The 27776-nt window shown below is 43.2% G+C and overlaps 1 protein-coding gene across 12 annotated transcripts in view; it reads right to left on the reverse strand.

Annotated features, from left to right (window-relative positions):
- LOC125767795 (talin-2) overlaps positions 1-27776 on the reverse strand; it is a 58947-nt gene that overhangs the window by 23410 nt on the left and 7761 nt on the right. For 11 of the 12 annotated variants that reach the window (XM_049434691.1, XM_049434700.1, XM_049434690.1 and 8 more), the window contains one exon: positions 16532-16992. The gene's annotated coding sequence lies outside the window, so the exon portion shown is untranslated. Of the gene's footprint in view, positions 1-9167; positions 10006-13613; positions 15565-16531; positions 16993-27776 lie in introns of those variants that run through there. The other variant, XM_049434699.1, reaches the window with a different exon arrangement.

Consider the following 27776-nt stretch of genomic DNA (forward strand, 5'->3'; position numbering starts at 1 on the left):
ACACACCGATAAGAGTACATTTTCCGATGCTTATTGGAAAGATTAGAGAAGCAATTAAACACTTTCTTACGTAAAAGAACATTCACTTGTTAGTTGTTTACAGCCAACACTATCACAATTAAAGTGAGAAGGGAATGCTTTCCAACAGCATCAAAGCGGTGAAAAATGGAAATCCCGATAAGGCCACCGAAACACAAGCCTCTTTAAACGGAGCTCAGCGTAAGGCGAAAATTTCCGCTTGTTACTTCCACGGTGGCACAGCATCAACTGAATTGACAGCGTACCCGCGCACACACCACGACATATGCTTGATCCTTTTCGGCATCAAAACCTTACCAATACAATCTTTCCTCTCTTTCTCTGTATGTGTGTATGTGAGCGGAAAATGAGTTTATATCCTACGTACTGGAGAAGGGAAGGAAAATTCATCCCCTATTTCGGTGTATGATTGTTCTTGGGTTGTTTGTGTGCGTCACAGCAAGCGGTGACTTCTGCGCATTGTCGCACTTACACACTGAACGTACAGAACGTAGGTACACCAACACAACTCACCACAATGCGCCCACAAAAACTCGCTTTTCCATTATATTTTTTTACTCCCTATTTTCGAGTGTAAACTAATACCAACACCATCACGTATGATCGTAGTACAAGTTTTTTTTGTGTGTTATTGCTACTTTCTAAGCGTTTTTCACCGCTATCGAGTACTATCGGGGGAGTGGGGTTGAGGTTTTCTTTCGGAAACATTGCAGCAAACGCATTTTCCTTTACAGTAACCGGTAACATCCCCCCTTTTATAGTCAGTGGGTCGAAAAACAATCCTTCCTTCGTTTCTTCATTCCTTCCTTCCTTCCTTTTAGCTTCCACACGAGTTACTTCGCGAGTTACATAAAAAGGCAACGAGACGTACACAAATATGCTGTCAGAAACAGGAGTCACATTTCGTCACAATTCACCATTCGAAGCCCGGTTTGCGCATCAGAGGACGGACGGCTTGGAGGTAATGCCACGCTGTGGAGAGAACTGAAGAGAACTGAAGAGTTCTGTTGTGTGAGTTACTCTGTACGATGTAGTTTGTTGTCAATGTTGATTTGGATCCTGCCGCTTGCTAACGTGATGTTGCGGCAAAGTAACCCGAAGCGAACCGCGTATGTCCGCGTATGTTTTTTCCCCGTGACCGGGGCTTAAACGAGCTGCTTTAAGAAGGATTAAAATTCCATTCTTTGGTGAGCGCGGTGGGGTTTTTGGCGTGCGAGTTGAATGTGCACATCACTCTTCTTATCTTTTTTGGTCAACCGGTATGTGTTTGTGTCGATTTTGTACAACCATACGTCGTCGGGTTGATATGGTTGACGCCGATGGTCGACGGCATACGGTGGAGAAGTCTCAGCTAAGTCCACCTCATACGGTGCGCGGTTATGTACCGGAGAAACCTTTGACGTTATCAACAAACTTCTGACACACAATGAGCCACATATGCCCCCCCCTCCAGCATGAATGCCACCAGAATCGAAAACTCAAACCGTCAACATTTTGGAATCATTTTTCATCTGCAAATGTGTCCTCGGATGGTCGTTTGTTAAAATATCCACCAAGACTTCGCAGAGACGCGAGACGGGAATGGATTTTTTATGGACATAAAGGCTCTCTACTCGAACCACCTGCCGTGTCGTTCCAGTTTTCCGTTCTTGCTTCACTCGCGCTTTTCAGAATGAATTACGAACGCGCCCCATCTTCATTAGACTGCTGCTACTGCTGCTAGCAAAGATGTCAGTAAAGACGATAATCGATCGCATTTCTTCTTCCAAGCAAGAGATCCCTCATTTCTTTCCCACTTTCGGTTTTTTTTTCCTCTAACCAAAGAAGCAAACGAGCAGAACAGTGGCTCAAAAATAATGAAATCTATACAAGATATGCGCCCGGTTTTGTGTGCGATCGATAATGAAAGGTGGTCACACTTTTCAGCGCTTTTAAAATGACAATCTTGCTGCTAGCGTCTTACGCCATCCTGCCGCTAGCGTCTTACGTCGGTTCCGTAATTCATGCCGTGTTCCACGGTACGTTGATGATTGATTGGTTTGGTAAGCGAGTTTTCAACGACGAAAGTTCTTAAATGTGTCGGCAATATCCTGAAACTTCTCGCCTCTAAGGTGTCTTAAGACGGTCGGGCAAAGTTTGGAAGACATGTTGGAATTCGTTCCACGAAAGCAGTACCGCCATTCCACCAGTGGTAAGGGACGTTTAATTTATGAATGAATATATAAATTTCCCTACCCCACGTGCACTAATGAACTGACCAACGTGTACGGCCACAGCTTGACTCTTCATGGAATGGCGGAGCTGGACACTCGGGAAATGACAGATAACCTCCACACAACCGAGAACTTGTGTTCCCGGAGGGCTGTTTTTGGATCTCTCAGGAAAATGCAATAAGTCGGAAAACTGTTCACTGCTTTTTGCTGCCGGTCCACAAACGAACGGCCAATCCTTTTCCGTTTGCTCTGTTTTGCTTAAATTATTTATCTACGAAGGTTTGACCGCTCCCAGTCGGACATACCAGGGAAGACTATAAGTCGCTTTTTGGGATCGAAAGACACCCGCCAGCTTCACTGCCAGCTGTCGCCTGGTTTAAAACTAAATGCGAAGAAACGGTAGCGTTTGGCCAAAAGCAAATGAAAACTCCGAAACCTTCGAGCACGCCGGAAAACTTACCCCTACGGACAAATAGTCAGTATGGCAATGGAGGGGGAAAAAACGCACATTTTCCGTCCTACGATTTTACGCCAGTTTACATGGTTTTTTCTTCTCTCTCATCTCTTTATGTGTGTAAATGATTAATTTGATGGTCGTCTGTTCATTTCTTTATGCGCTTTTAGCCCATTTATCCCTCGGCGATACGGTCTCGCTTGTACAAATGATGGGGCGTCTCCATTGCTCGGCAAAGGTGGACCCAGAACGAAGATATAACCGGCATTACCAGGCCTATCACTTTGGTGGATTATTTAGGTTTACGAATTTTTGCTTTCCCACTTTAAGGGGCTGTAATTACCATTCGCATTGAATGGTGGAATCTACAAAGAAAAAGGAAAATGTAAAATCTGAAAATCATTCAATAATGAATTAGAAAATTCGTAACGAGTTTTTCATTTTCAAACCACCAAAAAACCTTAACAAATTTAAAAAAATTGGTAGCTGACCAAAATTATTCGACCAATCATACAGACGATGTCTTCAAACTCATGGGGAAAAAACATCTCTTATTAGATCTAGAGCGTCCTCCATGAGGAGCTTCGAGCTACAAGCCTCCCGACTGGGGAGGGTTTTTCCGATAATTATTGACACATTTTCCAAGTGATACGGGCTCCCTTTTTTTGTTGATAATTCCCTTTTTCTCATCCTCTGTTTCCGCTTCATTGCTACTTCCACCAATTATGTTCCCTTTATACCTCCCAATTTCTCTTGCAACTGATCCTTCGGCTTCAAAATGTCATCATGGCGTACGTTTTTTGACGACCGACATTCGATGACACACTTCGAAGGATCAAACAGAAAATTGGAACACTCGGCAACGCAACAACAAAAAAAATCCTCTAGTACTACAACGGAAAACGAAAAATCATCTACAAAGTACAGACACACTATAGGGCATCTGCTTTTGGGATGCCTTCAAAGCGCCACCGTCAGTCAAACATGAGCCAAACGGACACTCTGATTCGGAAGTGTGGAAGGAAGATACAGAGCAACAAAAACAAAATAACAACAACAAAAAAACACACCCCGTCGGGTTTTCATTGATTAAAATGAATTCAATTTTGAGCTGAACCTAATGGAAAAATAATCCTTTTAAAATCAATTCCGGTGATTCGCTGCCGGCTTCTGGTGGTCTGTGTTGTCATTTACGATACCCGGTGTGGAGTTGGCCTCCGCCTGTAGAATAATTTGTTAAGTTCTTTCGGACTTTGGGCTTTTGCGGAAACTTTTGCTAGGTTTTCGGTGGCAAAACTTTATCCCGGTCCCGGTGTGGAATGGGAATGGAACAGAAGAAAAAAAAAACGCACACACAGAGATAAAGTTCAGGAAAGTGCTATGGACACACTTTGCTCAGTTGCCTCAAACAAACAGTAGTGTTAATGAGGATAAGAACCATCGCAGCATGTGGGATATTGGAAGAAGGGGTATACCGAATAGGTTTGTTGTCTGTCTAATATATAACAAGATAATTTCTTTTCCCCAACCGATAAAGGTACGAAACAAAAGCGAAGATTACCTTCATGCCCACCCGCTGAGACATTTGGGGAAGAATTGTTTTTTTTTTTCAAACACGCGGCACTCGGACATTGATTGAAACCGGCTTTGACTTGATGCGAAAATTAACTCCTTCCGCTCATCGGTATCGGTGCCTTGCCTTTAGCGGTACCCACCCGCAGTGATATCGTGACGAACTGGAGAAAGAATGAAAGTAATTGAATAAGCCAAAGTCGTTTGTTTTCGTCTCGTTTGTCTGAAGTTTTATTTGGCCCCATTCCTCAAATTCCTCGCCTAGTGCAGTTATGTTTTGCTCATTTCCGTAATTTTTGTTTCATTTCCTACTAATTTATCTCCACCTGATGAGCAGCAGCCAGAGAAGCAGCAAAATACAGCCTTAAAATTGAATGTTTTTGGACATCATCGAAATGGGCAGGATCTTTACAAAAGTATAAAAATAATGTTGAGGACTGTAAGTAGCCTAAACGTTTTGCTCATGAGAGCATATAATAGCTACCCCCTTTGCTGGATAAAAAGATGGAATAGCCATTCTTGTAAAGGATCCGTATGAATGAAATTTTTATCTCAAGATAAACGTAGGAGTGACATGTCCTGGAGGCCATTTCTCGCCAGTATTAATTACAGGTAGGCGTAACATGGCCCGGCTTCGCACAGACATTGTTATTTGGACGATATGAGCAATCGATACGTCAGAAATTCATATTCTTTCCACTCATCTGCTCCCATCATCCAGGGCAATCATGCACAACGAGAAGCACACCCTAGACAACCAGGCATACATTTAATTGATGCTGAACGGAATGACTTCTCTGCAACTGTTGCGACGATTGAGCCGTTTGTTAATATATCTCGTGTCTCACCGAGTTGATGGGTGAGATGCCCCGTCATTTCCCAGCACTAACTCCGACCCGTTCCGGCTTCCGACTGTTGCTTTTGGGGCTTGAATTAGTTACAGTCTCACCATGGTGACACTTTTCTCGTGCCGTTCGCTCAAGCCTATCGCTCTCTCCTGATGGACGAATGACAGGTTGGTTCTTTTTTTCCCCTTTGCCCATATCCAGCCTCCATGCATGCCTGCATGGAAAGAAATGACCCGCTTTTACGGTCGCCTTTTTTGTGATGTCCATCAAACGACGGGACAGCTTGTCCCGGCACGAAATGGGAAACCGATACCATACCGTTCCGAAATCGAACCTGGAGCAATGGTTGCAAGCGGTTGAATATGAGCCCCGAATGCAACAAACCCTCCACCGTACCGTCGTTCAATCATCCTAATTAGAGTCAATGCGTTGTCCTCCGGTTCTTCGGGTTTCGTCTGCTGATCGGAATTGAATTCGGTCGGGCATAAAAGTCCGTCTCCCTGGTTCTTGCGGAGGTGGGGAGGGTGATGATAAAAATAAATCATACCCATTTCATTCGTGTTACGAATCGACAGGGAAGAAACGGCACACATATTTACTGACAACAAAAATCCCAAACGGTTTGCTGAAGATGAGGGGGAAAAACACAGAGCAACACACCAAAGTGTTAATATATCCTCACACTCCTTTTTCCTTACGTGCCTCACATTACACCCACTTACGGTTCGTGATGGTCAGAAAGAGGGAAAAGGTCAATGTACCGCTGCGTGAAAGAAGCCCACGCCGAAACGACCATCCAAAGAATTGGTCCCCGGGATTGCTCTAATTGGGCGCTGAAGCACGACCATTGATGCATTGATTGGCTTAGAAACATCCGTCCGATCGGATGATGGCATTCATTGAATTATGGCAATGATGACCGGGCGGTATTACACAGCGTGATCAATTTTAAGAGGAAACAAAACAATTTCTCCTTCGAAAGCAACCATCGTTTCCATGGGAAAAGTTCATTTATCTGTCATCGACTAATGAGTTTCGCGTGTGACAAACACACAGGTCCAAACGAGGTGGTCAGAAAGGCAACATACACCACCCACGCCGCTTATCATGTGTCTGCACCGTACGAGGGCGTAATCCATCATCCATTAGCATCCGTTCCAGCGTGAAACTGGATACGCGATGGAGACGCCTGGTCAATCATGAAAAACGAAACGCGGGCAAACATCATGACACGGTTTTTGGGGAGCAAGATTTCGTGTGAAACGGGCAGTACATTAACAAAAAATTTTACCAGCAGCCACATCCGTTAAGTTCATCTGTAAAGTTTCTCTCATTATTTCCTTTACTTCAGCACAATATCTGGAAAATTTTCAATAAAGCGTTCGGAACCGATCGACACAAAAACGATGTGTCGTGAGGGGACATTGAAAGCACCAATAAGCTGTGCGATGGTACAACCGAGAAGAGCATTAAATTCAGCTGGTGCAGCTTCTTGAAGGGTTCTGCTGCTGCTGCCTTAAGCTGACCAAAGCGACAAGCAAAATGTGACTTTGGTCCGATTCGCAATCCGGCCAATGGAACGCGTCCATAAATTCGGAACAGACACATCCACTTCCACACCGGAGCTGCTGCTGTTGTCCACGTTCCAGAGGGTTTAGAAGAAGGGAAGTAGATTTTTTCCCGAGAATTATATCTCCTCTTCTGGCCGGTTCGAAGTTTGCTGCTGCTTCGGTTCCGGGTTTTATTGCCCTCGATTGACACCAGTTAACGCCCTTTTATTGTCTCTGATGCGGTGTTGGTGGTGATGTTCTGTTCCTGGTGCCCAACACCAACTAGCACATTTTTTCGTTGTTGTTGTCACGACTTCATATTGTCCTGGCCCGACCAGGCCAACCCTGCTCTAGCCCAGACTGACTGACTGACTGACCCGACCCGAAGCAAATTAAATTGTGGTCAAAAAATTCCAATTAATTCTTTTGCCTTCCCGTTTCGGTTCGCCCGTTCAAGGATATGTGCGTTCCGGATGTTGGTCGACAAATAAGTTGCCTGTCCTGTGTTCGGAAATTGCACCCAGTTTTGCAGCGGTACCGTGAGTGTGTAATGCAACCGAGTTCGAATAATTTTTACAACGCTAGAATATGCTGCACTTTCTGCCACCAATTGCATTGCTTCATTGCATTGGAAACGACTCGGCAAACTCTCGTCTGAATCCTGCCGCCCGGTACACGTACCGCAATACCCATAAACAAATAAACAAACAAAACGAAACGAACCGTTCGTGTTATTGCCCATTACGCCCTTATGCTCACGCCGGGCACACTGGTCAAGAGCCCGACATAATTAGTTGGCCTTCGTCCGCATCTGCCCCGAGTCCGCTTGCCGGTGGAGAAGGATATATACGTATACGTGTGGTTGGGATCTCTCCCAACAAGGCCCAACTCTTTCGTTTTTCTCTGGAATTAATGTTCGAACAACATGACCCCATCACCAAGTTGGGAAAGATGGGCAAAACGAGCAAATACGACACATACAAGCGCATACCGAAAAAGATCATTTATCGTTCGCATGGTGGCGAGATCTGTCACTTGCAGCGCGACAGAGAGAGAGAGCGAGCGAGCTGTCTCTCATCCCACCTCGTCTGTCTGTCGCTTGGTAGCTTAAATCAAATCATAGAAAGCACACGAGAAGAACACTAAAAACAGTTGGAAAAGCACTCGTAAATGTAAGCCACATCAGCCAGAATAGTTTGTGGACAAATCAAATGTGATCTTCTGCTCTCCACGTACAGTGGAGTTGCACCAAAGTTGGTCTTCTAACATATATGCCCCAAGGTGTATACAACATTCTCCCCAAAAACAGTGACGAAGCCTTAGCAGGACGTGGTTTTAGTGAGGCTTAATAAGACAGCTTCAAACTGTTTCCATCCACAGGGAGACAATAGCAAAAAAAAATCGATTTTAAAGTCGTCTTAACCTCTAACTTGCTAGAGGTGCGCCCTCACAGTGCCGCAGTGTCACCGAGGGGTGAAAAACTACACAAAATGGCCACCCCAAATACCTCTGTATTGCGACTATCACCGGGGTACAGAGGCAACGCAAAACCCGGTCAACGATGCTAACTGTCAAACCCAACTGGGCGTTGAAATACCGCGAGCATTCCTTGGAGGACGACGGTAACAGAGTGAGCTCCCTCTTTCTCTACTCGATACTCCGACTTACCGACTCCACTCTGGGATGTTACGCCGTAACAGCAACAACAAAGCTGGTGGGGAGTAATTGTACGCGTTCAAAGGTCGTACGCTTTTCATTTGCACGTGTTGTGCTATTTGGTTTCACCATCTCGGTGTTGGAAATTTTGAATGCTTTCACTGGATTTCCCACTACTTCACGTCTAACCCTGGAAAGCCTTTCGGTTGGGGAACATACGAAGCACGAGATCTCGTTCCGAGTTTGAATTCGGTTTTGCAAAATTAGGTTGGAATGTTATGTTTTGCAGAAATGGATAAGGTCAGGAAATTCCGCTAAACCTACCAAAAACCCACACACACGCTGTTTGCGTTATCGTCCATCAGCAACTTCGAAATGAATGCTCCACCACTCAAAACGGTCCCAGCATAAATCCCACTCTTAAGCTTTTCTTGTCAATATTTCAACCGGCTAAATCGAGTACCGGGGGGGAGGGAGTTCACCACCTGTAATGCTTCCTCTTCCACTGCCGGGAGTTACAGAAATTAATACAAATGGCCGCTTAGTCGGGGCCATCTTTAGCCTCTCCGGCAAAACGGTGTTCGTGGTTAACCGGTGTGTTTCCGTAGGAAATGATAAATTAAACTATCGATTGTGTCTTCACGAGCGAAACAAACTCAATGCTTCGCTCCGAAACTAACCCCGGTGCCAGTTGTTTATGAACGATTCGGGCGCAATGTTCATGACTTTTCAAAATTGGGAATTTGGGAACCAGAAAACGCGTGAGCTCTGTTGGAAACTTGCTCAGTAAATGGGATCCTGTGTTGGAGCTTTAATTTTGTTTTCTTACACTTACCAGTCCACGTCGTCGTCACTCGGCACCAGTTGCTCCATGGTGATTCCCTTGGATGAGTTTCTTACGATTAAATGTCTATGACTATTGTACACAAATTCACACACACGCGCACACACACACACACACGTACACACGGTCAAACGCACACATATACACACGGTTAGCACGGGTATGCAAAGACTTTGGAGCGACTTTGCCAAACCGTCCGTCGTCCGTCGTGCGAAGAACTTAGAGGCGTTCGAAAAATACCAAAAGGCACAAACCGGGAACGTCTTGCCTGTCCGCGTCCTTTTCTCGCTGGTGGTGGGACAACCACCGGCGCTGAGTGAGATTCGTTGGCCGAACAGAAACAGGGGTGTGTGTGGTGTTACTGCATTAACTCACCTCAGCACAACACCGGCGAGGAAAAATCCCACCCCACCTTTAAGGATCGAGACCGAGAGTTTAGGAGCGAGCGCACAATCAACAAAAAGGCACCTCGGCATCTAAAAACAACATGCCCCAAAAAAACGCAAAAACCAACGTAAGCTAACCGCTCAATAACGAAAGGCACGTTGTGTGAGTGGCCACAATGCAGGGAGCAGAAGTTTCGCGAACGTTTTGTTTTTTTTTTTGGTTCGAAAAGGCTCGTATTCTGGGTTGGCCGTCTAACGGCGAGCAATCAACAAACGGAAACAACAAACGGTGCAATGGTACGGAATATAGTGAAGGCACTCTGCAGCCCGGGGTCGGACACATCGAGTGTCGAGTTTCGATCAGCGTATCGGGCGTCGGAATCGATGGTGGGCAAGCGTCGAACATTTGTGTGGCTTCCTCTTCCCGAAGTGGCCGAAGCGGGCTATACAGTGCCGGTCATAGTTGTAGGTGTATTGTCAAGCGAAGGAAAAGAGAAAACAGAAATAAATGACAATAACAATTTTTTTTGGGGTTGGAAACCAACGGAAAGGGAGATAGAAAAACACTATCCTTAGGATTTCTTCGCCGACGTGTTGGTAGTCGTGTTAACTAATATTGGGTTTACTGTTGATGTGCAAAAATTCCGTTGAGCAATATTGTTTGCTACGGCCGAAAACAGCAGCATGCTACTCTCCTTTATTTGGTTGCCTTGTTAGCTTAATGTGAACCATTTGTTAGAATATTTTTCACCAAGTTCCCTTTCCATACCTTTCCTTTTTCGTATTACGGTACGCATACGCATGAACGAAAAAAAACACATACAGGCGTGCGAAAGTTTTATTAAATTTCGTAAATTAGTTGAGGCTGGTGAAAAACTTTCCCAAAAAAAAACCTTTCTACCCTTTATCCGTCCAGTAGTTATTGAATAGGAGAGTAAAAAAAAAGAAGAAAAAAAAGAAAAATACACACACACACACGATCCCTTTTTTTTTGTTGGTTGAACATCATTTTTCTTATCCCTTTTTTAACGTACAATTTTTGCTTTTCCTGCACTGTACCCAATGTTCGCCACGTGATTCAATGCGGTTTGTGGGCTTTGGCGAAAAGATGTGAAAAACTTCCGAACAATCGGACTGCCCCCGTTTCCCGCCCAATCCACCCTGTGCCAAGGGGTACGAGTATGATCGTCGGGAAAAAACCCCTTTGCCCCGTGGGGTGGTGTTTTTTTTTGGCGAGAAAATTTTCCACATTTTTCCACATCCCCTTTAAAAAGACCACACCTCACACCTACGCGCGGTGCAGCAGTTGAAAATTGGAATTTTCCGGTGTTGAGAATTGGATTTGAGTAAAACAAAAGCGTCATGTAAATGAGCGGCTGGTGTTGCCCTATGGGAAGGGAAAGAGGATGATGGGGAGTAGGAGAAAAAAACCAAACAATTTCATACGGGGGAAAGTTTTGCATCAGTTGTGGTGAATTTTTGTAAGTAGTACACATCCCCATAAGTAAAGAGCTATCTGACAAAAATCATTACAGGGTTTATCAGGTCAATATGGCATCTGAAAGGTATAGTTCGCCGGCCAGAACATGTATTTCGTTTCCTGGTAAGTATTTCATTTGCCTCAACATGAAAATCCTCTTGCCCAATATGATTTTAGAGATTATTGTTTTAGCTTTTTCACCGGGATTGTTGCCTGCTCCTGCTCGTTATTTGTACCATATTTTCTAATTTATTTTTTATGCTTTTTTATAGTTTTTTTTAATCAAATCATATCATTTAATAAAGGGTGAGGACACAGCTTTACGCTGTTGTGCCATTTGAAGAAGAATTTGTTAGATTCATTAAATTATGAGAAGTTTTATTCACGAACATTTCGAAAACATGCATGTGTATGTGTAGCATGTGTCAAACCGAATCCGAGCAAAATGTAAACAAACAAAAATTTAGCATGGTACTTTTTATTCCAGCAATTATATATTTCGAATAGATGAACGGAGGAAGTATAATTGCATTGCAAAAAATAGTTTATTAGTTCTTTTACACTCCGTACACAATATCAAACCGTTTTATTGCATTCTACGCTATTACGGGATTGTTAAACCTGGCACTTACATATGTTTTCGAAATGTTCGTGATAAAACTTCTCATAATTGAATAAATCTATCAAATTCTGCTTCAAATGGCACAACAGCGTAAAGCTGTGCCCTCACCCTTTATTAAATGATATGATTTGATTAAAAAAAACTATAAAAAGCATAAAAAATAAATTAGAAAATTTGGTACAAATAACGAGCAGGAGCAGGCAACAATCCCGGTGAAAAAGCTAAAGCAATAATCTCTAAAATCATATTGGGCAAGAGGATTTTCATGTTGAGGCAAATGAAATACTTACCAGGAAACGAAATACATGTTCTGGCCGGCGAACTATGCCTTTCAGATGCCATATTGACCTGATAAACCCTGTAAAATGCATTTACGCATTAGAACCACTGCACACAGCCGCTGGTGGAAAAAGTTGGAAAAACTTCTCAAACATAATTACAGTCACAAAGCTAGTTTCAATGTGTGTGAGCTTTTGTTTTTTTTTTCTTAATTTTTGTTCTACACTCTGGAAGAAATCTCTTCAATTCTAACACTGGAAAAACTTTCCGATTTTGGGAAAAAAAATTTTTCTACCATAAACACGCCGTTAAACTTTCCTAACTGTTTCTCTCTCTCTCTCTCTTCTGAATCTTTCTTTCTGAATGGAAGCACAAGTTGGAAAAACGACCATTTCATAGTCAGTTTGCTATTTTTTGTGTGTGTGCATTTTGAAGAAATGATCTAGACTAAAAAAAAAACACAACGGGAACGGCAAAATCTAAAATAAAAAAAGGGAATGCCGTCAAACCCGCAATCACGAGAACAATCGACTTCCAGCCGGTTTAACTTTCCGTTCAAGTCAAACCCTGCGGAGAGAAAACTTTACCACTTACAGCCTCATTCCAGAAGGGCCAGGGTTGACCCAACACGACGCCCTCACTGACAGGCAGTGCTTTATATCCCTGCGATCGGGTTACGCGATCAAATTAGGTTAAAAAAGAACTAGACACACACATACACACGCAGAAACCTATCAGCACAGTAAATGGGGAAAGAAAAAAAAACAAAGATCAGTGTGAAGATGATTTTCCTTTCTGTGCGTTTTAAAAAAAGTTTTGTTTCCTTCCATTCAGGATGGATTATGCATAATTCGAAGGAAAAGGATAAACTTTTACCAACAGTGTCCCCGTTTGGTGTCTCGATTCGAAAACGAATTCTCGATGGACACACAGGCATATTAAGTGCCTGTCTCGTGGGCGCGTGTTGGTGACTTCAAAGTCACCCAATTTTTTGCTCCTTGAGAAAGAAACTTTACTGTTTGCTGCCACGTGATAGTAACCGCTCGGACATCGGTTCCGAAGCGAAAGAGAGCCAACGCGTCAAGCCTCCCATTGCTGATTGATCGATGGGAATTATGCGGGAGAATGTGGCAATAATGTTCGGTCGGATTCGGTTCTGCTCGGGATGCTGAATGTGTTTCGTACATGAATGGACGCATATCATTGTGTTAAACATGATCACAATTTTAAGTTTCTTGGAGAGCAATGAAAATGTTATTCTTATCCTAACTTCCCCCGGCAACTAGTGGAAGATATAAACTATTAAAAGAGGATATCCTTTCCACAAAACTTCAGTAAAACATAGCACTTTAATTCAAGGAAAAGTTCTACATTTCCCAACAAGAATCAATTGATATAAGATACACAACCTCAACCCGGGTTGGCTGTAGTTTAGGAATGGACGAAGAAGCGCTATACCAGACTCGAATGTCTTACTCGCTTGAACACATACGGCGAAGAAGATAAGGATAGTTTTTTTTATTTCTGAAGAAAAGTTTTCCCAAAACTCAGCCTCTGGATACCTTGAAGACCACCAATAGCCAAAGGATCCTCAGCCAGGGAAAAACTATTCTTCAGACGAAGAAATTAACAAACAAAAAAAGACGAAAGAGAACAGCATAGACACTCACGTTTATATCTGCCGAGCTGGGACATGGACGTCCGATAACAACAACACACACATATTACCCGACTTTTCCGGCGAGGAAAATTAAACGCGATCGTGCAAGTTTACCGAAAGTTCCTCTTGAAACGCAAAACTCTGCGCCTTCGGTCTGCTTGACCGTAGAGCAGCGTTTGCAAATGCATTCCAAACATTTTCCGACGAGTCACGAACGCCGAAGAAGTCTTAAGTACACTTGTGGTAGGTGAAAATGCCGCAAAACGGGTTTGCTTTTCGTGCGCTTCAATAGTCGCTAAACAAAAACTCAACCTCCTCTGGCTACACCTGTCGGTTCTTCGGCGAGGATCTTTGATCGACGCTTAAAATCTCAACGCGCAACAAAAACTTAACGTAACGTAAGTTCCAAAGGCATACGGTATGGTATTAACACTGTCAACTGCATAGTTACGGAGGCACTTTGTGAGCAGTAAACGGGACAATCAAAAACAATCGAAAACAGTAACGGACGGAAATGCTTCCAAACGGTGCTCGCTGGGTTGCTTCATTGTTCCTGGGCGTTCACTATCACGCACTCAACATTTCACTGTATTCTTCCTGCCGCTGTATATCACTATTCCTGAGCCTATCTTGGCCTGTACACTACGGTAGTGGATTATTTGGTTCAGGGAGGAAAAAAAAAACTTTGAGATCCCGATGCGACGACTTGCCCGCGGCACGGCCGGAGCACGACTACGAACTGCTGCTGGCGTACATTGACCGGCTGGTCTCAACGACGACGGCGACCACCACCAATCACCATACCTCCGGACACAAAGTCAGCGACTTCGCGCGAGTGAGTGAACAGGTTCACACACCCGGTAGCTTCCGTCCGATCGTGACAACGGCTAGGCCTAGAATGACGTTAACCCTCCACCAAGGTTTGCCGACGAAAGGTTCTTCTCCGCCGGTCGAAACCAAACCAAAATCCGAGACGCCGTAAAGCTGGAATGCTCCCGCGGTCGTGCAGATTCGCCGTTATTTACTTAGCTCACTATCGACGAAACACAGAGCGAGATGTGGAAGGTTTTTGGTACAGGCGAAAGAGAGATCCGAAGATGCTGCTGAGAATAGGCATCCTGACAAAACATTCAGTGAGTCCTCTGACAGAGAGAGAGATAATTGATATCAGCAAACACATACAACCATACCGAAAGGATGAAGATGAACGCAAGCGCAAACACAACCACAACTTCCCTCTCGTTCGATGTCGTTGTGAGGTGCTTTGGGCTAGTATTGGTAGACATTATCCATTCGTACACAGGCGCAATGAGGTTACTCTTGCACCCTAAAACCCTTGCATATCCTTCCAAAAATGTCCCAAAAGCGGTTTTATCGAGGGGAACTCTCTCATATGTGTGTGTGCGTGCGTGTAGGACATACGACCCTCATTGCATACAACCACCTACTTTGCCAAAAAAGGTTCTGTCACATTGTTTTTCATCCATTGCACCCAACGGCAATGATGTACACGTGGCTATGTAATACACTTCCATTACATAAGCATCTTCCATCATCAGCACTATTCATTTTTCTTTGCCTAAATACACTCACACTCACATTAACGCTGCCAATAGATTTTCACCGTTTTGTATCGAGTTTTTGCTTTGTTGGAAATTCAAAATCAAATGGATAATAAATCGTTACGGTTGCGCTCTTCAACAAACATGTGTGTGTGTGCTACGTAAGCAGAAACTAACTTCAAATATCTACAAACTGCTATTTCTGGAAGGATTTTCCCCAGTTGGGGCATGCATTGTACGGTCTCTATATTTAACCTCAGTACGTCCAAGTACGTTGGAGTGTGGAATTTGCATTCCTCCCTAACCTCAATGCACATCTCTTCTCTACAGTTCCACAGCTGCAGTTGGTGGCCAAGAGATACCCACCTTCGGGCTATTGGAACGCCAAAGGTCATCTTGAGTGGTCATCAAGTGAAATGTTTTGATACCCGTTCGTCTACCGCTCCATCCAACAGCGTCGTCTACATACGACGTCGACAAGGCCGTTCTGGTTGCACTTGGGAAAGGACACACGCTCTGGAGGTGATTTGGAGAAATATCCCAAGGCGTCAATGACACGATGCACACATTCACCAATTGTTTGCAATATTGGGTGAATCATAACTTGAAGGAATTTATGGGCATAATGAAATCTTCGAAACTTCAGGAGTTCATTCTTGATTTCTTGGAGAATGGAGAATTTCTTCTTACCTCCAGTAGAATAAATATTACATTACATCGAAAAATAGTAGCATATTTAGACGTCACAAAATCGATAAGTTTTCACAACAAAATAGATCACAAATAATTCCCAACAGAGCATCGTGTCAGCAGAAACAAAACAGTTGGAAAACGTGTACGGCCATCGTACGAGTGCCCTTCCATTCCAGTGCCTCTGTCGATGCTGGTGCAGAGGAATGTCATCCCGACCATTGTTCGGGGAAGGTTCCGGGAGTAGCCAACCCCAGTGGCGCGACCAGTTGGCGCCAGATAAATTGTGTACCAGCTACCCACCCGGACCGGAGCGCTAGTTACCACTCACTTAATTCTTCTTCCAACACGCCTTTTTCCCGTGCTAGTGCTAGTGATACATAACAGTGTGTTTCAAACCAGCACCACCGCAACACACCGTGCCCGCGATAAGCATTGAAACGATTTTCCTAAAAGTAAAAGAACTATCCAGTTAAGTCTATCCCACTTTTTTTTTCCTGGTGCCCGACTGTCACTGTGGGAATGATGTACAACGAAGGACGGAAAATAGCAATTTATTTCATCTCAATTGCGAAAATTTCATGTCGCGATAAGCGCACACCGCCTCGCAGGCAGCCCACAGCGGTATACTGCTGGTTCAATAAATTCTGATGTCGGATCTCCAAAAATCACTTACCGTTAGTAATTCGGAAAGAACTTCCAAGCCGTTAGCCGTCCCCGAGGACAATCCTTCTCGCATATGTTGATTTATGATGATTGTGGGCTGTTTGTTTTGTTGAAGCGCGGAAGCGTTCCGTACTGCAGGTAGTCAGGATTTAGTCGATATGATACGGAGGAAGCACTAAAACACTTAAACACACAAAAACAAAATACACTCGTTTCGGTTTGTTTTTTTTGTCGTCGTTTCGTTTTCCCTTTTTAAGGCGCGTTAGGGGGTGGATCCGTTGCTACTGACTAATTATTGCTTAGCGTGTAAATCGTTTCGTGTAATAAAACTTGGCCTGATTAGAAATTGGTGACTTCAAATTTGGATGTTTGCTCGTTCGAGATGCGCCTATCTTAAGAATGGTTTTCTTAGTTGTTTGCACCAGGCCGTCTGTTATACTGTGCGCCTTTTTCTGTTACTTTTTGATGTTACTGAAAGTAAAGTAAAGAAAATACGAAAAAGAAATATAGATAATATTGTAAGAATTCAGGCATTAGATATTAAATGGAATTCGATGAACTGTTACACGCGATCAACGCCTTTCTATGCCACAACATTACCTCATTAAATTACAATACAATACCAAGAATATGGTGTCACACTCAATCATGATGCTGTGGGTGCAAAAAAAAATCAGTTCCTTGCCTTCCAACAAGATGAAAGCGAGTAAAAGCAACCAAGTGGCAATCTTTCTGACCCCATCTACCAACCCCCCTACCCCCTCCCAACGCACCATCAGCTATGGAAGCTGTGAAAATCATTCTGCCGTGGAAAAGCTTCCTACCGTGCTAGCCGTATGTAATGTAACCAAGTCGACAACGAAACAAAAAAGTTGAGAAAAGACACACAAAGCGCGGCAAGGACGACTTCAAATGGATATACTTTACACTGAGGGATTCTCCGAAAAGCTTTCCACCAGGCGAAAGAGAGAGAGATAGAGAGATAGAAAGAGAAATACACATAGACACACACGCACACACAATTTGCCAACGGTTCGGGGTTAAAAGGAGCACATAATGCAGCAGCCAGCAAAGAAACGGGGCAGCTGTACATACGCATCTCCATAAACTTCAGTACCGATCGACAAAAATCGTACTGGCGTCCGACTGACGGGCGCCAAGGATTTTCCCTATTTTCCTTCCACCGCTTTCCCCACTTCCAACGCGTGACTCGTTCCCTTGAATGTGATGCTTGAAGCCGAGCACAGACCAAGCAAACCGTGCGTTAGATATCATCTGGAAGTTTTTTTTTTGCTGTTGCCTCTTTTGCCTTCATGCCACCCACTGAAGATGGGAATTATCCTCGGCTTTACACCATCGAGGAGCTTGTTTTCCTCACGCGAAATGCAGACCGGTTCCATACCGACGGAGACGCTGGTAGACAGGGAAGCTCCCAACCGTGGAGCTGACTGTGAGGGAAAAATCTCCGTTAGAAGCCACCGCATCGTCAACAACTTCCGTTACCTTCTGCTTCACAGGTATGTGCTCCGGTTTCCGTTTTTCTGCACGAAAAATACTTCCTTCCTTGCATGTTTGCACCGATCCCGAGCCTTTTTGGTGTAGGTGGCAAATACAAGTAGCCCTTTCCTACATGACATTCTTTCATCAAACCGTCGATGGTGCCCGATTATGCTGTGTTTAACATGGGTCACGAGTTGTTGTTTTTTTTTAGTAGATGATTTACACGGGAAGTAAAGCCGCACATTGCTTAGTTTAAGATAAAGCGCATAACCCAACGCCGCGCTTTACAACACATTGATTTATCTTCTTTTTTAGGTGTATTCTCCAAATTCTTCCCAAAAAAAAAGACACACATATTCTACATGCATTAGTACTCTGTTTCACAGTGGAAGTCTCAAGTGAGCACAACAATATTTAATGCTTTGTACATGCGAAAAAAAACCCCAGTAACGATGGGACGCCAACATGGTTGACCAAATGGGTCGCTAAATGTGTCTATCACAACGTGATAAATGAATTATGTTCTCCCGCTTTACGCTTCGTCCTTCACGGCTGTGCGACGCCACAGCGCACATGAAACAAAAAAAAAACATAATTTATTGCTTTTACAACATCCTTTCAACAAGGTACCGGGCGTCTCCACCAGGGAGAGAAGAATAAATGATTACAAGACATCACTTTCGACTGGTTTACACTTACTTGTTTTACCTTCCCTGGTGACACGCACACACACACTTTAGCACACTGACAATCAATTGTTTATTCACGTGTGATGCTAATTGCGGTCCAACACTTAGCCCAACAATGCGTGGGCTTGGGGGGAAAGACAAGGTATCTCACGTGCTTAATATCATTCCGTCATTTGCTGATCGATAACTTTAGTGCGATTTTTGTTACAACACTAGTAACTAACACTTTACTGGGCGGTGAGCTTCAAACGATTCTCACACCATCATCGTTGGCATCACATTTTGCAGCGGCAGCATCAGTCAACTAATCGCTTGCAGCTGCCATCAATTGAGCCACAACTTTAAGCCGCCATGTTGGAGTGTTTGACAAAGTGTTTCATTTACATCTTCATTTGGTTTTTATCTCTTTAGTTTGTCAATCTGATACGCCTTGTTTTGTTGCTTTTCGAAACAAAAAACCATATGCGATTTCTTTCAAACGAGACGAAGTGCATTTACATTGGTATACAATATTGTGACTGTGCACCATTTAACATTATTTATGTCTGTAACATTACATTGAATCATCCATATTTTCTGTTTGTATATTTTGCCAATTAAATCAACAGTACGTGTTTACGCGAACAGAATCAGTATTGAGCGATGTATCGAATGACCCATTAAAACATCTTCCTTGGAATGTAAATACGTTTGTGAGGTATTTTTAAATAAATTTGCTGTAAGTCGATAGAACCAAGCGCACTCTACCGCTAAGTACCAGTCCATCCAGTCCATCAATCAGACGATCGTACTTGGGAAAGCATATTAACCTCAATAACCGTATTGCGACATTGTAAGTGAAAATGAGTAAAACATCTCTCGTAACGCCTACACCCAAACGAGGTTTAATGTTCAGTAGCACCAACCGCTAGAAAAGTTGCAGCAAGGCACAAAGTATGGTTACCAATAAACACATAATCTACAAAACCGGGGAATGCAACCAATAATGCAGTGCGGAAAATCTATTCTCAGCGATCCACCAGAGGCAGGAGTGAAAGTGCCTCTATTCGCGCCTCGTTTTTTTGTATTTAACTTTTCCGTTTTTTTTTTCAACCAACCGACGAATTGCCTCCATTCATGTCGAAGCGCGGTAGGAGTATGGGGGGACAAAAAAAGGAAAAATATCTCACAGGCCACAATGTTTCTGGTGCTGGGATGCAAAAGAAAGACTAAAATGGTTTGTTTCCCTTAAACCCACCAGGATTGCATTCGCTATTGCAAGTTGCATTCGGTCGGGTGTTAAGTGGTTCTGCATGCCATGGGGAGATGCCTTCCGACTGCATTCCAAATGAGTGTTTTAGCAACAACAACAACAACAAAAGGTTGAGTTGTTGCCTTCACACGTACATTCCCTTCGTAATTATTCAAATGTTTTGAACCTGTTCAATCGTAACATTGTATTCGATATGCACGTATTAAAAATGTTTTTTTTTAGTTCATAAATTACTCAACTTTTTACAACAGGTTTTACACTCTTGGTTAATATGTATCACCAGGAGTTTTTTCGCTTTTTTCCAGTCGACTAAAAAAAATTATAATTTGATATATTTTAATGCAAATTTGTTGCAATAAGTTTCTTTTCACTCAAATAATGCTTTAAAAGAAGAAAAGAATAAAAAATAACAAAAATAAATAAAAAAAATTTCAACTCGAAAATTTTATAAGGTTTACCCCTTGCCATTTTTTGAGCAATTTAACAAAATTTAAAAATTTGTTTTATTTTCATGCGAAATTGTTGCAATAAGTTTCTTTTCACTCAAATAATGCTTTAAATTAAAAAAAGAATGAAAAATAATAGAAAAAAATTAAGAAATCTATAAATTTGCCAATCCACTAAGGCTTATTTTTGTACCAAGTTTTGCCTATAACTCGGTCGGTATCCAACGGATCGCCAATCTTTAACCTATGGTCGATAGATGGCACCAATGGCTACATTTTCTTTTTGGACCGCCATGCCCTCAGATGCCTGTGCCAGAAGTTATTCGAGGAACCAAGTTCCATACCCTGTTTATGAAAATGTAAAATTTTCCTCATTTTTGCACAAGTTTTGCCTATAACTCGGTCCCTATCCAACGGATCGCCAATCTTTAACCTGTGGTCGATAGATGGCACCAAGGGCTACATTTTGTTCTTGGACGGCCATGCCCTCAGATGTCTGTATGTCCGTATAGATGTCTCCGATATTTTTATAAATATGCCAATCTCCTAAGGTTATATAGCCTTAGGCTTTTTTTAAGTAATATTGCAAAATTTATAAATGTGATATATTTTAATGCTGCAATAAGTTTCTTTTCACTCAAATAATGTTTTAAAAGAAGAAAAGAATGAAAAATAACAAAAAAATAAAAAAAATATTTTTAACTCGAAAATTTCATAAGGCTTACCCCTTGCCATTTTTTTGGGCAATTTATCAAAATTTAAAAATTTGTTTTATTTTAATGCGAAATTGTTCCAATAAGTTTCTTTTCACTCAAATAATGCTTTAAATAAAAAAAATAAAGCCTCTTATATTTGGAATTGAAGTTAAAGTAAAAAACTGATGTATATTTACCCTTGGAGTTGAAAATATATTACGAAATGTGCGAGACACCTTTGAGCACGGTATGAGCCATTCTATCCAGAGCTTCCTCGGCCTTCCCTTAGTTTTAAGGTTTACGGGCAAATTGAGAAAACCACAAAAAGCCGATGGACTCCAATTTAATCGTATAAACAAAAGGGGGTTTTCGATGTCAATTGAGGAGAGCTTCGAAAACAAAAACTGAAAAGCCTATACTTTACCAACATTTGGATTGTATTGTTAAAAGCAACAACAAAGAACAGATTAGTTCACCAAACGCCCACCACTCGTCTGTACGTGAGGGAATCCCATCACACTTATCACAATGGGAGGACATTTTACGATGTGGGTCATTAAATGGCAACAACAATGCTATGCACAATCGAAATTGACATTATCAACAGCAAACAAACCTTCTTCGTACGTGCGGGCGTGGATCGGGGTTTGGTAGGCAAACCACCTCGCCCCCCGTACAACGGCGACGATGACTAAAAACCCACATCTGACCAGTCTGAATGAACGTGTGAAGGATAATTATAAGACTGCCGCGTCGCCAGTGCACACAAAAACAGCTGTATGTCTGCAAAAGGGATTTGTCATCATCACGAGGATTGCAACGAGAATCGTCATCGTAACATTCAAAGGTGAAGCAGCACAAAACAACACTTCCTTTCTCAGCATACATCACCCCGAATCGTCGAGGATCCGTTACTGTCTGCCAAGTCGCAATACTACGTCAATAACGAGGATCTCCTCGCTCGGCAATTAGGGCCACGAATGAAGGGGGAGAAAAAAATCACGTCTCTTTTGGCACCGCTGCTCGTCGATCGTGACACAGTGCGCTGTTCAGCGCGATGTAACGGCGTCTCCGAGACGCCCCGTAAGTGATTCATCTGTCAGTTGCACACATCATTAAGTGGAACACACTTCAAAAGGGCAGACAGAGGGATGGGGGGCAGTGAGTTCTGTGTCACACCCTTTATACGATTGCCAAATCATTCATATTCATTCGTTGCTTGCTTTTATTGGTGGAGAAGTTTTATTTGTCGAAAGTGCAGCAGACACACATATTTCAGACACTTTTGGGCATGTAAATGAATTGTTTACTCTAGATTGTGATTGAATATATTGAAATAAGGGAGTGGTGCTTGAGCTTCATTGAGTATTAGATCAATATTATAATGGATATAATTTATGTCACTGTATGTCTAAGGAGATGAGACATTCAATATTCCAACAAAGAAAAAAAAATCTTTCTTATGATGTCGATCACTCGATTGGTGTTTCATTTTTGTTAGGCGCCCTATGAATATCGTTAAACAAAAAAACACAGAAACCACAAGATAGCTTTCGATCGTAAATTACGCCCTAATGTGTCAGAGATCTCGCGAGACTCCCGTCGAGTTTGAAGACGACACGAAAACATTAACGCCCACACCTTTGGTAAATTTTACTTTCTTTCGAACATGTCCGACTACACGCTCCTCCACACCCCGAAGGTGTTCCGGTATGTAAATAGGAACATATCTAACAAACACCTTTCTAGAGCGATTGATCACGGCAGTGATCACGTTCGATCGATACAGAGATCGACGGTGTTATGAGAGTTAACAGTTAGGGGGGGAAATAGAAACTATGTCCATCGCCAACGCGACACAAGCGACCGATTACAACATCATGCACGGTATTTCCGAAGCAATCGACTTCATTCTCCTACCAAACAAATCGAGTGTCTCCTGTTTCAAAGATGCTGTGCCGCTACTTATAATGCGACGGCGTACCTTCCACACCTCAGAGACCCGTCAGCAGCTGCCAGTGGGTGTCGCTCTAGGTGAAAGCGAGAGGAATACATATCTTCCATCCAAATGAAAACAGTTACTACCATTGCAAAACCGATCGTAATTCGTGCGCCAGCTATGGAGGAACGGGTGCGTAGGATTAAGATGCATGTTCGTGCAAGATTTGGTCATCGTGCGGAGTTTTCTCTCTCTCGCACACACACACCCAAATGTAACGTTAATCTGCGGAAGAAAATCAACCACGAAATTTGACATAATCCGAAAAAATTACGATCTGTTTGGTTAAAAATGAGGAGATTTCGACTTGAACGCCTCTTCCAACGTTGATAGATTGTGCTCGTTGTTCGCACATATGGTGCTCAGATTATGTTCGCTCGGAGTTCGGTTTTTTTTGTCTGATGGCTTGATATCTTAAATCTAGCGTTTTTTTGTCATGTAAATAGAAAAAAACTATCATAAATGTCAGTTTAGGATTTAAAAAGGCCTTCAATATTTTCCAATTATTTATCTTCAGCTTCACCATTCACTAAAAACTAAGTAGAACACTTATTAACAGCTCACTCACGTTTACTGTGGCGTGATTTATGTGCTTTTCTTTATGCCTCAATGACAACATTATAAAATAAATCATAGCTACAAATTTCTGCAATAAATTTTCAGTTCCATACTTTTATAAGATTTCACTTCCGTTCGTCTTCGACATTAGCATGAGATACCTATTTGTTGGAACTTTTCGAAGAGACCACGTTGGTTCATTTTTGTTCCCTCCCATCTTCAGTTGTCAATTTTGCATACACCCATATGACGGCAGGGCAAGAAACTCAAACAGTAAAACTCTGAAGAAGCAGATACCGTCCCCTATACGTCAGAACGGAGAGTTGCTAACGTGGTGCGAAATTTATACGCCACCTCTACTGCTTTCGGTTTGTGAGTGTTGTTTTATATAGTCGAGTGTGCGCACGGTGCTTATTTTTAGTATGCACAGTCAGCACCAATATTGCGCCATTCGTTAAGTCCTGGCCGAAGATCATAAAGCCCCGGGACAAGGTGTGTGTGGAACTGCAATCAGGAAGGAAGCGTAGAGTCCAGGGTCGTAACCGACGCACAGGTATTGGGTGTTGTGTTTGAACTAACTGCCAGTTTAAAACCGGTGGATCTAATTCTGTGCCTAAGCGTGACACCACTTCGCCAGGGTCAGCAACTTGCGACGATGTCCCAGAGTACGGCTATAAGTCAAGATTGATGGTGGACGACTCAACGCACGAATGGCGTTAAATGATCCGCGACCAGACGCGTTTTCAAGCCACACACAAATCAAGCGGGGATTTATTTCATGGCATGGTCGATATCAAACGCAGACAAAATGGAGAACGAAAGTCTTATCTGCTTACCATCGGCTCGAAATGGTTGGTCCCAAAAGGGTACGCGAGATATAATAAAAAGAAAACGACACAACAACGTGTTGAAAGAATTTCTTCAAAGGAAAGATAACAAAACACTCCCAATGCGATACAACTTAATCTCTCGTTACCTAAAGAAGTCACTCTACCTTCCTGGAGTTTTGCAGCACAACTCCCTTCCCTGAAGAAATGCCGAGATGGAGAACCTCCAACAAATAAGCTAAACAAACGCTCCACAACTCCCTCCATATTTTGACACATTCATCGTATATCCGAACCAAACGACGAGGCAAACAGACGAACGTATCAACACCTCCCTTACACCTTAACAAACTGATGACGATGACGCGCACACGGCTAACGACGCAGCGGAAAGGCAATGATGGCAAACAAAAATGATCCACTCGTGGCCACCCTAGGCTTCACATTTGTTGGAGTCCGACCATTCTTGTAAACAAACGGCACAAAAATGCATACACTGCACATATGGGGGCCAAGGCACATATTTCCCTTGGTTTCCATACCCTTGGGTGCAAAGCTAGAAGAATTCGAAACCTGAGCGCGTGCCCCGCTGACTCTGCAAAACACGATGCCAATGGTACAAGCGCGGGAAACTCGAGAAAACCCACACACACACACAGACATCCGGGAAATTTACAAAAATACACCCCCCAAAGAAGGAAGCCCTTCCGTCGGTGGGGAGAGAGGGAAGGACAGATGGATGAGTTGAAATTCTTGAGCAATCTCCTGTCCATTTCCTGCGAGGTCTCCATGAGCTAAAGTCCATTCGGCAGCAATCAACTTGGGTATGTGAACACGATCGTAAATTAAGTATTCACGACCACTCGCAGTGTGTGTATGCGTATGGTTTGTGGATACTTCAGCAAATCAGTAGCATTGAGGCCACTCTCCGATGCACTATTGCACCAACGGCAATTGAGACGGCCCCATTAGATCAATCGATTTGTGCGCTTGCAAGCTCACGGACTCTACCGGTGTAAGTGTTTGATGGAGAACCTCTAGTGAGAACCGACGTACGTGCGAGGCTGCCTTATATAGACAACATTACTGGGTCCAAGACGCTGGAGTTGGGAGCTGGAAGTTGGCGCCAGACTTATCGTAAAATATTCACTTGACATTTCTTAAGCTTAAGTTAGTGGAACTTCGCTCCAAGAGGTGCGGACTTACATTTGAGCTAGTTTGAAGTTATTGTCTTCGTGACCTCTTCCAATTTTCCTGCAAGTTTCGCTAGTTTCGCAGAAGAATAACTTCAGCTCATAATTTAATTAACGCACTCGAGTGTTTATTTTAAAAGCGCATAAATAAACCAAACCATACGGCACCTAAATCTTCTCGTTACGGGGCCCGCGTATTTGCAAACATCTTCCACCCAAATCGAGGCTACTCCCTTCACGGTACAATGGTACCATATATTCAGTGAAGTACCCAAGGTAAGGAGGAGGAGGACGGCACACGTATGTTTACACCTTCCCGATTTGGTTTGGCAAGATCTAAGACGTGCTCAGCCGTGGAGAGAAATCAAACACAATGGCCGTAGAGGTTCGAATGGTTCAAGAATCGGCATTCGATGCAAATGATGAAGCATTCACGGCTGCCTGTTTTATGCTGCTGCCGTTTTCCAATCAGCCTCTTGCTTGCCATTGTCCGTCCATTCGTTAAGCTGACGTTACGAGATAAATTTAGGTTATGTTTATTATTCTAACAGATCTGCGCCCATCCCCTAAGAGACGCCACCCCTGAGGGCATACGACAAGGCAAAGCCGTCTGCTAGCATCGAGACAACGATTTGGACCTCCACTTTTGGTATCGCCATACCAAGAGACTTGGTTGAGAATATTTTAGCTATTCTGCACACACGGTGTGTGGGGGAAGAAACGGGCACCACGCCACCAAAGGAAGGAGGACACTATAAATGGTTTCCGTGCATAACCGAATATGCGAATGATTGAATACCAATAAACGTAGCTTTAGCAACTCGGTTCAAGCGGAAGTACGAGCAATATTACACATTCACACACACATACACAGTCGCGCTTCAAGATGGCCCATTTTTGGACAACGCCGTTTGGCCACAACGTTTTCGTGTGTATTCGTGTCATTTCCTGCATTAAACAGCAAAACAAAACAATAAAAAACAGAACCACCACAAAAATCCGATCCGACAAGGACACGTACACGCGGCCGTGTATGGGGCATCGAAACAAACATGACGTCATGATTGGGAGGCTGAAGTAGCGATACGGATGCCTCCACGCAAAGCCGACGAGCAAAATTAACCTTTCCAATTAGCGGAGAAGTCTCTCCGGAGCTGTCCGAGTCGTTGTGTACGAGAGAACACGATGAGGTAATATATCCGATATATCCGTTGGAGTCAATTTGTGGTCGAAATGGTTCGCGAGATGCGCAAGATGCCGTTCGGGGAGGCTGTGTATTAGTCTCGCAGACCCTTAGTCACCCGCGCATGATCGCGCGCTTGCCCATCATGACAATGAAAGCTAATTGCCCCACCACGACGCCATTCGTTTATTCCTGATGGACCAATCTGCTGTGTAAGTGATACCGCAAGCATGTATTCGAAACTCGCAAATCAACACGCGTTATTGATATTTGACGCCACCACAAAGGCAAAGTAACTGTTTCGTACATGTTGGTGACTTCGCCGACTGGGCGTGTGCTTTTGCTAGAGGGTATTAGTGTCTTCGTGGTTGGCTTTCAAGATAAGAACAGGTGAGCAACCTGTTATGCTGATAAACCGGTCTCGCCGTATTAGAGGTACCCAACTCGACTCCCTTTAGACTCTGCGATAAGAGTCGTCTACAAAGACGATAAACCTGATGTTGGAGATAAATAAACATTGAAGCACTACACAACTTCCTTCAGGAACTTCAGTGACTTACAAGAACATTTTTCAACGTAGTCATTCTCGATACATAAATTCGATGCCGTCCACACATTAGCTTAAACGATGCACATTGCAATATTTCCCCCAATAAGAAACACATTACAGAGGACGGGTTTGAAGACGTAGTTCTAAATATAAAACGATGCTACTGTACACGCAACACGTGTTTCTGTGAACACAAGAGTTCAGTAAATTGGTGAATATGCCAACAGAACTTCCTCTACTCAGCTGACTCTGTGTCAAGATCCGGACGAACGATCAAAACGAGTGACAGACGGTAACATTATTATGGCCTGCTCGGTTCGTTACACTCAACCACGATCATGCGAATGCATTTCTTGTCTGAAT

This window comes from Anopheles funestus, chromosome 3RL (assembly GCF_943734845.2).
Source record: "Anopheles funestus chromosome 3RL, idAnoFuneDA-416_04, whole genome shotgun sequence".
NCBI classification, from domain to species: Eukaryota; Metazoa; Arthropoda; class Insecta; order Diptera; family Culicidae; genus Anopheles; species Anopheles funestus.